The 10,192-nt window shown below is 45.5% G+C and overlaps 1 protein-coding gene across 4 annotated transcripts in view; it reads right to left on the minus strand.

Moving 5' to 3' along the window:
• Positions 1 to 10,192, minus strand: part of ZDHHC3 (zinc finger DHHC-type palmitoyltransferase 3) — a 36,864-nt gene that overhangs the window by 25,507 nt on the left and 1,165 nt on the right. For 2 of the 4 annotated variants that reach the window (XM_064704844.1, XM_064704847.1), the window contains exon 1: positions 8,232 to 8,348. The exons of 1 other annotated variant lie outside the window; for it this stretch is intronic. The gene's annotated coding sequence lies outside the window, so the exon portion shown is untranslated. Of the gene's footprint in view, positions 1 to 8,227; positions 8,349 to 10,192 lie in introns of those variants that run through there. One more of the 4 variants, XM_064704845.1, reaches the window with a different exon arrangement.

Genomic DNA, 10,192 nt, shown 5'->3' on the forward strand with positions numbered 1-10,192 from the left:
TCTGCCATTTAATGCTCGCTTCAGAAGCCTCATTAGACAACAAAATTAATCAGTACATAAACACCATAGACTGTTTTGAGAAATACATATGTGTTTTAGTGTTCATTATCTTAAGAGTCAAGCTATAGGAGCTTAAAGTCTCAGCTTCTCTCCTGCATGACCCAGTTAGTGAGGGTTTTTTTAATTCCTTGCTCTTATATATACAAACATCTGTTTTGGTTTATGCTATCCAGTTTGGTATTTTCAGATAAATAATACAACAACCAAAAAAAAAAAAAAGGTTGTAGCAGGGTGGAAGCAGTAACTTGCACTAACTGGTTTGCCCTTCAATCATGCTGCATATGAACTTAATTTATAATACAGATGGAATCTGTCAGCTCCTCCTGCTTTGGAGCAAACAATATGTAAACAATGTAGGCATAGGGCTTAAGGATTTAATCTTGGTGTCAGGCTACAAGAGAGGCCACTAGGTAAATGTGAGATACGATGACAACACACACATCAATTCAGCTTAATTACATGACAGAGCAAAGACCTTTCCTTGGTTTTTTTTTTGTCTGGAAGGCATTTGGCAATACAGGAACAATCAAAAAACATGTAATACATAAGTCAGAAATGTAAACAAAAATGAAAATCTACTTCCCACAACAATGAACACTTAAAATATGCTACTACACCCTATATAAACTGTCTTTTTACCTGTCATAAGCCACGTAAAAAAAAAATCTGGTTTTTAATTGCCTGTGACAGCCAAAGAATTTGTTAAGAATGCACAAACAAATTATGTGGGCCTTCACCCAGTAAGTGCCTGAAAGCTACCTGAGGTTCTGATGTAAAACTTACAGCAAGCTTAAAACCACCATCATTGTGAAGCTGCTGATTTTCATGTAATTATTCATGTTAGTGAAGTCAAGCACATGGGTATGACTTGCAGAACTACAGCATTACTGTGTACATTGCAACCATTTCCTCTATTACAAGTCCATTAACACTGAACTCGGGGAAGAAGTTACATTTTCATTGTGTCATATGAACTACATGAATTTCAAGTTCTGCCAACTACATGAAAACAATACTGAGGGAAAAAAAAAAGAATAAAAAGAAGAGAGATCAGGGCAGATGGCAGACCTTTTATAGGTTTTCAGTTTGGTTTTTAATTTACTTTAAAGAAATACTTCCAAAGAGCTTTTATGACACACAGAGTACCTTGAGAACTGACAAATAATACTAAAGTTAATTTTTTATCATGAAAAGGAAGCAGACATACATAACTAGGCTTACTATATTCACGACAGCTAAGGCAAGCAATCTAGATCCACAGGACAGATGTCCTTTTAAACAAAATCAGTCAGCTCCAGACAGACAGAAACTGCAGAAGAATTAATTTTTAAGTTTATTTCATTTTTTCTGCACATAAAACTGAATAGATTAAAACACTGCATATTGAAATCTTCCTTTGCAAGAGACATAAGAGAAGGTGAGCTTACTAACTAAAAGGGTTTTTACCTATGCTTCTCCTGCCACACTTCCATGCAACCAAAATCTAACAAGCTTGTGAAAACTTGCCAAAGCACAGATAATACGAAAATATCAGAATTTATATGTATTTTCCTAATGGCTCCTGCAAGGCCTAAAAAGCTTTATCTGATCTGAAGGAGTGCAACAAAAGAGGCCAGCTATGCTGAGAATTTTTGGCAGTGTCCTGCAGATTCATCCAGATATCCATTGCCATGGCAGTTTCCAACCTCTGGTTTACAAAACCCTGGAGGGTCAACGGGACACATCCAACAGGTCTGTGAAAGGCAGCTAAAAAAAGCAAACCTATTATTAGCAGGCTCAAATTTGCTACAGAGAGCTGTACTTCCATTGGCTGATTTTCGGGACTCCACACATGGTTAAAAAAACCAAACAAACAACAAACACAACAAACCCCACCCCAACTGGGGCTGAAACCCCAAAGGGGCAGAAACCTCCTGCTGGGTTCCAATGGCAGAGGCAGCAGGGAAGGAAGGAGCGGGCACGGAAGTGAAGGCTGTGCTTACGGGACACCCGATGAGTCAGATGGAATTATCACAGGGCAAAGTCGGTGCTGCCAGCCTCCTCCAGGGGCAGGGAACAGCATTGTGCCTACCACAGACACTTCTTCACTTTTCACCAGGAAATTCAGGCTACTTTAAGGAGTACAGTTACAGCCTAAACATTACATTACCAGCTATGCATCTGCCTTTAGCAAAAGGCTCACAAACATCTCAAGAGTCTCCTGAATCCTTTGACCCCTGAAGTCAGGCAATTGCAACACTTTCAGTTCCCATACTCCAGAAAAATGGCGTAAAGAAACCTTTAAAAAATTACAAGGCTTAAAATATATTTATGTTTCCTGAGGGTAGAAGCACAGGCTTGGATTACCTCCCTTAAAAAGAGGAATAGAGAGCATGTAAAACCAGATGATAACCAATTTATAACATTTTTCTATACGTAAAGGGAGTAAATGGCTGCACTACAATGCTTTACAGTAATTGTTTACAAAAGTGTTTATAACATCAACTATTTTGATGCTATTTTCTATTTTTAATTTATTTCTTACTTCAAGGATGCCACACATGAACAAGACCTTAGTAAAAATGGCTCATGCTAAAATCATACTTTCATTATTTTTATTAGAAGCATCTTATTAGAGGGGAAGATTTAATTGAAGCCATGCCTTCCTGAAGAACACATTTGAATAGGAGAGCAAATACACAGAGGAAACTTCTCCCTAAGGAGAGAAAGGGGAAATTACATCAAAGATGCCTGTCATATCTAGAAGCTCCATCCTGAGGGTTTGGATCAGACTGCACCTCAAAAGAGATGCAGTCACATAAGGCACAAACCCCTAAGCCCTCCTCTAATTTACATCAGTGTAGACAAGAAGCAACTTCAACAGTGCCAGAGGAATTCCATTAGTAGAACTGAAAGGAAAATAAGGTCAAGTTTTCTGAATTACAAATACAGGGGTTTCCCTATCCTGATGCTTGTGGCATGTAGTCTCTCAGCGTGGATGGAACAGCTCCCTGGTTAATGTCTGTATCATTTCTGTTTAACCAATGGACATGTATTGTATAAATAAATTGTAATGCAATAAAGACCGACCTAAGAGTCTGAGTTATCTGGTGACTGCACCCACACCAAAAGGCCTGCCAGCTGCCAGCCTGAGCAAAGGAGAGCAAAGACAATGTAGTTACTGTCCAAGGTACAAACACTGAACCACTATGGATGAGTGACAAAATTGGGGCAACATGTAGAAACAGGGCACAAATCACAAAGGCATCAAGACTGAGGTCAGACTTGGATCTGACTTGGTCTGATCACAGTCAGTGATCTTACTAAGTCTTTCATCAGAGATAGAAGGTACTTTATAAAACTGTCATTAAGTAATGAACCATTACAAAATAACTGGTAAGTTTTTAACTACCAGAGCTGCAAGGGCAACAGAGATGTTCTGTTACTTCAATCTCACAGTTTCCCAATAAACCAAATACAACAAGCTACTTAACCCACGTCAAAAGAGAAATACTAATCCTGAACACACCATCCTTGTTGCATTGCCACCTATCTAAAGTTAAGCATTGGAAGGAAAGAGCAATCGTGCCGGAGAGACTGCACCAGGAAACAGAAAACAACAGATGGGAATGTCATGCTTTCCCACAGCACTGCAGTTATCCTGAATGCACAGCCTTATGAGAGACAGAACAGGAGAAGCTGTCCTGATCTTCTAGACAGCTTTGCAATTTACATGCTGACTCAGGACCTAAAACAGCAAGCCACTGGATTAGGGGAACGTAAATTCTCAATTTGTCCTTTATCAACATTTTTTTTTAACAAAGACAAAAAATAAAGGGAAAGGCTTATCTATAAAACTGGTATTATTTTCAGTTTCAATTTTAAAAACCACACAACTTTCCTGGCATAAGGAATATGTTTTGCAAAGCAAGACAGAGCTGCAGCTTTAAAGTTTTAATCATAATAAGAAGCTGGCAGAAACCCTCCAGTCTAAAAAAATATTTTAACTACTATCTTTCAAGTCAGAAAGAGCACTTTACTACCAGACATAGGTTTTCACTCAAGATGGTCTATCGCAGGATTTGGCTCTCACCTGCTTTTGCTACAGCCCCCTCTTCACAAGCATGAACAAGTCAGTCACTCTCTGATTTTATTCCCCTGCCTGTAGTTTATTATTCTGCTTTGCCACATATGGGTAAGTAAAGACGTAGGTACAAAGGCTGTAAGGCATTTAGATTTCAAATCTACATATTACACCTAAGCAGATCCCTAAGCCAATACCGAAAGTACACAGGGCATACATTAAAACAGCACATTAAAAACACAGGGACCAAACAATTATCACCTCTATCCTGAAAAGTTAAAATCACAACTAGAAGAAACATATGCTGCTACTTCAGAGAACTGGAAAAACCTGCAGGTTCAAAGTTGCTGTAGGTTAAAGCTTTTGAAACATAGCAAAGAACATCTGAGTTGGCAAACTAAGCATTTCTTGTTTTGCTAACTTTAGTGCTGGCAAGCAGCAGGGATCCTTGCTGCCATAAAAAATAGCTTCTGTGTGTAAACCTTAATTTTCTTTTGTAATACAAAGAAATAAATTAATATATGGTAGCTACCATATATAATATCTCCCTTATCTATTCTGTACTGTATTGGACATCTGTAATTCAAGTGGCCACTGCAAAGAACAAAGAATGCATATCACATTACCTACCTTTATCATCTGTTACAGTCCTCCCTGTAATCTATGATACGGTACTACTGCCTTCCCACTAAGCCTGCATATGTCTTTTTTTACCTTTTTTTTTTTCAAGAGCATAGTATTTTACACTACCTTTACTCAGACTGTTTCAGCTTCAGCCCACTTGTTTTAACTTCTGCATGCTGCCCCACACTTAAGATTGGTCACCCGTCAATTCTGCGTTATTGCAAAACTCACAGCTGAACATGACAAACACACCATCCACTACCAGCCCAGGAGCAGGAACAACAAAGGCATTGCATTTCCTCTCATTCAACATTCCTCTGTTGTCAAAGGATCTTAACAGTGAGTCCTCTGTGTCCTTTTCTACTTGCTGTTTTACTTGCTCCTGGAATAGCACTTCCCAACATTTTTCTAGCTGAATTCTGATGCTGTACCCTTCCCTCTCATTTCCTTACCTTTCCATATCTATCCTCCCTTTCTTTTTTCCCCCTCCTCTTGCACTTCTACCTCTTCTCCTGTAACAGCAGGGGTTCTGTATGGTCACCCTGGTGGTGCAAAGAGAAATATGGGGCTATAAGCCTAGACAAATCTCTCACTCAGTCTCCAGAAGCACTCCCAAGCAGCCCCCAGGCTGGGGGCACAGCCAGAAGCAAATGACAGGAGTTAACACACCAGTGCTCCCATGCAGTGAGCCAGCACCCAGCTGCACCTTGCCTCTAACACCTTGCACCTCACTAGCAGGGAACTGCTGCCATATGGGGAGGCCTTTGGCACCCACACCCTGCAAACAAGCTGGCTCGTGTTCCTGGACTCCCTCTCCAACGGACAATGTGTGAAGTGTTACTGGCAGACTTGCTGCACTGCAGCTCCAGGCAAGGGCTATCTTCTTTCCTTATTGCCTGCACAACCCAGGAAACACACAGCTTCAATTAGGAAAGCTTTAACTTCTCCTTTTCTCGAACACAACCCAAAGCTTCAGATCAGCTACATGCTCAGGTTAAATATGATGTTCCAGGTACAATCGGTCACATATAGTTTGCTTCAACCAGCTAAGAACAGGATGGGGGAAATAAAAACTGACAAGATGATATTCTGTTGTGTCATATTTTACATTATCTGCTGTTTTCTGTCAGGAAGGGGCTGTAGAAAAACTGTATTCCTGAATATTGCCCTAAGAAAAAGGTCATGTCTACACTGCAGAGGCATCAGAGAAAAGCATAAGCTCAGCCAACTAACATCTGCAGAGACTGGCTGAGCTACAGCCAGTCCATTTTCAGACTGACACCACTGTGGGTGCCCATCTAGTCTCCTCTACAGGAGAGATGCCCTGTTAGAGCTGTATGGGAAATGTCTGCACAGTGACTGGCTCCAAGTCTTTCTGAAATCATGCAACACACGGTTTAAACTGCATGGACTATGCAGCACTGCTAGCTCCTCTTCTGCTGGAGGTGCACAGCAATCCACCCATTGAAAAAAGTAAATTCCTATTAGGTAAGAAAAAGATTCACCAAAACTGAGCTACCACTGCCCAGGATACACACACACTGCTGAAGACTGTCAGCTGTTCCCCTTCTCTGACGCAAAGGAAACTGCCCAGAAAAAACACATAACTACTTGGGCACAGCAGACCTGCATCTGCTGAGGAATTCAGCTTCTTGCAACCTGCTCCCATTATCTGGATTAAATTACATTTGTGTACTTTTGTCTACAACCACACTAGCAGTTTCAAACTGAAATAGACACCCTTGTCTGTAACTACATCACTTTAAATGAAAATTAAAAGGAAGCAGAAACATACATGAGAATACCCAATAGATGTTATTGCTACAGGTCCTAAATGTCACAACAAATATTTTGGGGTTTAGGTACACCTGATATTTGCTCCTTCATAAACCTATAAACACACAAGAGTTTCTGGGCCGCATCTTGTAAGTCTCAATGAACATTCAGTCAGACACAACTTACTACCAGCAGCAGGTCCCTCTGGTGTGACACACACTATTGCATCAGTGAGGCAGCACCAAGAGCTACGCTGACAGAGTCGTGGCCTTTGAAGGAGCGCATCTTTATTGCACACATGGGGCTGCATTTTTAAAAGACGTAAGAGTGGCGTGGCTCCCTTTATGGTGACTCTTATCACTGAAATGCCTGTAATGCTACACAAAAGACTTATTTGTTGCTTTCATTAAGCAAAGGAAAATATGGTCCTCACTAATGCCTTGCTATGTACACCACAAGACACCCAATGCAGTCACTCACCGTAAGTCACCAGTCCCTCCCCTCTCTGTGATTCCACCGTATCAGAACAACCATCCAAATTTGGGCTCCTTTCCTACAGATCTGACATTCCACACACACCTTTGCTGTGCCAGGAGTCTGGCACACTGTGGCTCTCTCTCATGCTGAATAACACAGTTTAGCTTTTCTGAATCGGGATCAAAGGAAAGACATCTAAACGAACTTTGCTGTCCATCCCACATCCCTCAAGGGTTCACACCAAGTGGAGAGCCCATCAGGGACCAGATTGCTGCCCCGTCCTCCCCAAGGCCTCTTTTCTTGATTGTTTTCTTGAAGACTATTTTCTAATGAGCCATGGTGAGCTCTTGCTTCTTCTTAAAAATTTACCTTACAGAACAACTCCAGTAGCACTCAGAAGCTGCCGTTCTAAACCAGTCCGGATCGCTTGCTACAGCCGTAAAACTCACCATCCATTTCAACTAAACCCGCCACAGCACAGCCCAGCCCAGCGCCATGCTTTGGCCAGGGATCGCTGCCGATGCCGGGGGCGCACCTGGCCGATGGGGCCATGGGACAGCCACACGCCGGGTGACCAGGGCCACCTCGGAAGCGACACGGTCAGCTCCACTCGCTGGCCAGCTGCTCCCATCGCTGCAACGCATTAGCAAATTACAGGACCACTGCAATCCACCGACAGGTCACAGGACCCCGAAGAAATCGCTGGAGGCTCCGACTTTAAATTTCCTGTAGAGGGGACTCAACGCTGCTCCGAAAGGCCGCGGAGCAGACCTAAACCGCGTACTGAGCACGCTATCATTTAACGCGTTCAGCTTCCCAGTGTTTAAAGCCCAGCGCTGGAAGGCGGCGAGGTGAGAGCGGGAGCCCTCCGCCCGTTTCCCGACCGATGCCCACAGGTCCCGGGGACGCCGCTGCGGGACAGGAGCCGCCGCCCGGCCCTGGCCCGGGGGCCCCGCCGAGGGATGCGGAGCCCTGCGCGGCCCTTGGGCGGCCGCGCCACCCCGGGGCTCCCGCACGTACTGCCGAGGGGCCGCGCGGGCCGGGGACACCACAGGGACAGCGGCGGGGCCGGGAGGCAGCTGGTGCAGCGGCGGGATGGCGTCCACCGGCGGCCCGCTCCCGGCTCCCCGCTCTCTGCTCCCAGTTCCCGCTCCCGCCCCGCTCCGCCGGCGCACACACCTGCCCGCCCCCCAGCACCCCCCGCCCCGCGCTGTCAGTCGCACCCACCTACCCCAGTGGCCGCCGCCGCCGCCGCGGGTCCGGCGCGCCCCGCCGCCCCCGCGCCGGCAGCGGCACGGCACGGCACCGCACCCCCCCCCTTCCGCCGGCCGCCCGCCCGCCCCTTGCGCGGAGGTGGAGCGGCCGCCGGGAGGAACCAGGAAGTGAACGGCGGCGGCGGCGGGAGGCAGCGCGGCCCGGCCCTGCCCTTCCCCGCCCCGCCAAGGGCTCCCCGGCCCACGGACGACAGCGGCGGATGGGCCCGAGCAGCTGCGGACCGCCTGTGCCCACTGCGCGTTAACGGCCCGGGCGTGCGGGGCCCTGGGGGGAAATGCGGGTTTTGTGAGGAAAAACCCCACACTTTTTTGTTTTGGCATGGGAACGGATGGTTCTGCCTCAGCGGGCATCTCTGAGTCCCAGGCGGGTTCAGGGTAGTTTTGGTTTGCAGGTATCCAGAAACTGTTGGCACACAAGGAGGAGCCGTACAGTGCAGAGCAGTGAGGATGTTTGGGGGACTGGAGTTTCATTCTAGGAGGAAAAGCCGAGGGAGTTGGCCTGTTCAGTCTCGAGAAGAGACTACTGAGAGGGGACATCATTAATGTGTATAAATGTCTGAAAGGAGAGGGTGTGGGTGTGCCAAAGAGATGGAGCCGGGCTCCTCTCAGTGCCAAGCACTAGGGTGCGGGGCAGTGGGCAGAAACTGATGCACACAAAGTTTCACCTGAACATGAGGAAGAACTTCTTTACTGTGTGGGTGACACTGGAAGAAGTTGTACAAAGAGGTTGTAGAGTCTGCCTCACAGGAGATACTGAAAAACAATCCTGTGCCCTGTGCTCTAGGACAGCCCTGCTTGAGCAGGGAGGTTGGACCAGATGACCCACAGTGGTCCATTCCAACTGTACCCGTTCGGTGACTGTGATTCTGTGACAGAGTGCTCCACTGCTGGTGTCATGTTCAGAGCCAGAGCAAGGGCTGAGTTTCTCCCAGTTCTCACCTCAACTCAAGAGTTCTCCATTGCATTTTTTTGACTCCTCTGCCCAGCTGAGAGCAAGAGAAGATCAGCACACAGCTTTCATGGGTGCCTGGTGTTTAGTCAGTGTCAAACCATGACGTGGGCCAACACACATCATTCATTTACCACAATGAAGTTAAAAGATACTGCTTTTCCTTTGTTAAAAAAAACCCCAACATACAAACCCAAACAAACCCAAGAAACAAGTGGCATCCTTTTTTGTATGATAAGCTTCACTGCTGCCTTCTGGTGGAATTTGAATGTCCTCAGAAGTGCTCTTTAGGGCAAGAGGTTGCCTTCTGCCCAGCCTGAGGAAAAAACGAGCCAAACCTGGGCTCCTCCCACCTTTGAAAGACTGCTGTTTGCATATGAGCGAGATTTGCTAGCTTAGCCTCTGGACTGTGCAAGAATTTGACTAACATTAGGTAGACTCCAAGCTGGGGGGGGCAGAAGTGGCAAAAAAATTAACACATCACTCTTTCCTGGCAATTGTAACTGTTAGCTGCTGTGGGCTGAGCCATGGGAGTCAGGAACGAAGATGAGAGCCAGAATGTCATCTCCCTATGTTCTCAGTGGAAATCATAGGGTGCATCTGCATTAACACTGCTTCAGATCAAGAATTCACTCACATCATCACTGCTGATTGATAAGCAGCCTGCCAATGGGACCAGACCAAGCTAAAACTCCCCAAACCATCCATCTCTCTTGTTTGCTCCCACTGCATCATGCCACCTGCTCAAGTAGGCACAGACAGGAATGCTTTGTACAACAAGGAGTTGTGGAAAGCTGCATAAACTCTGGCAGTGTGCTGAGTAATCCTTGGGAGCCATGGATCATTTTTAGCCAAGCATCAGCATGAAGTCAAGATAGAATCTTTTAAAATACTCTGAAAATTATCACACAGGAGCTGTGCAAAAAAGCATGCAAACTTACATTAATGGCTGTTATGAAACTCTCAATT

This window comes from Zonotrichia leucophrys, chromosome 2, assembly GCF_028769735.1.
Source record: "Zonotrichia leucophrys gambelii isolate GWCS_2022_RI chromosome 2, RI_Zleu_2.0, whole genome shotgun sequence".
Lineage (NCBI taxonomy): Eukaryota > Metazoa > Chordata > Aves > Passeriformes > Passerellidae > Zonotrichia > Zonotrichia leucophrys.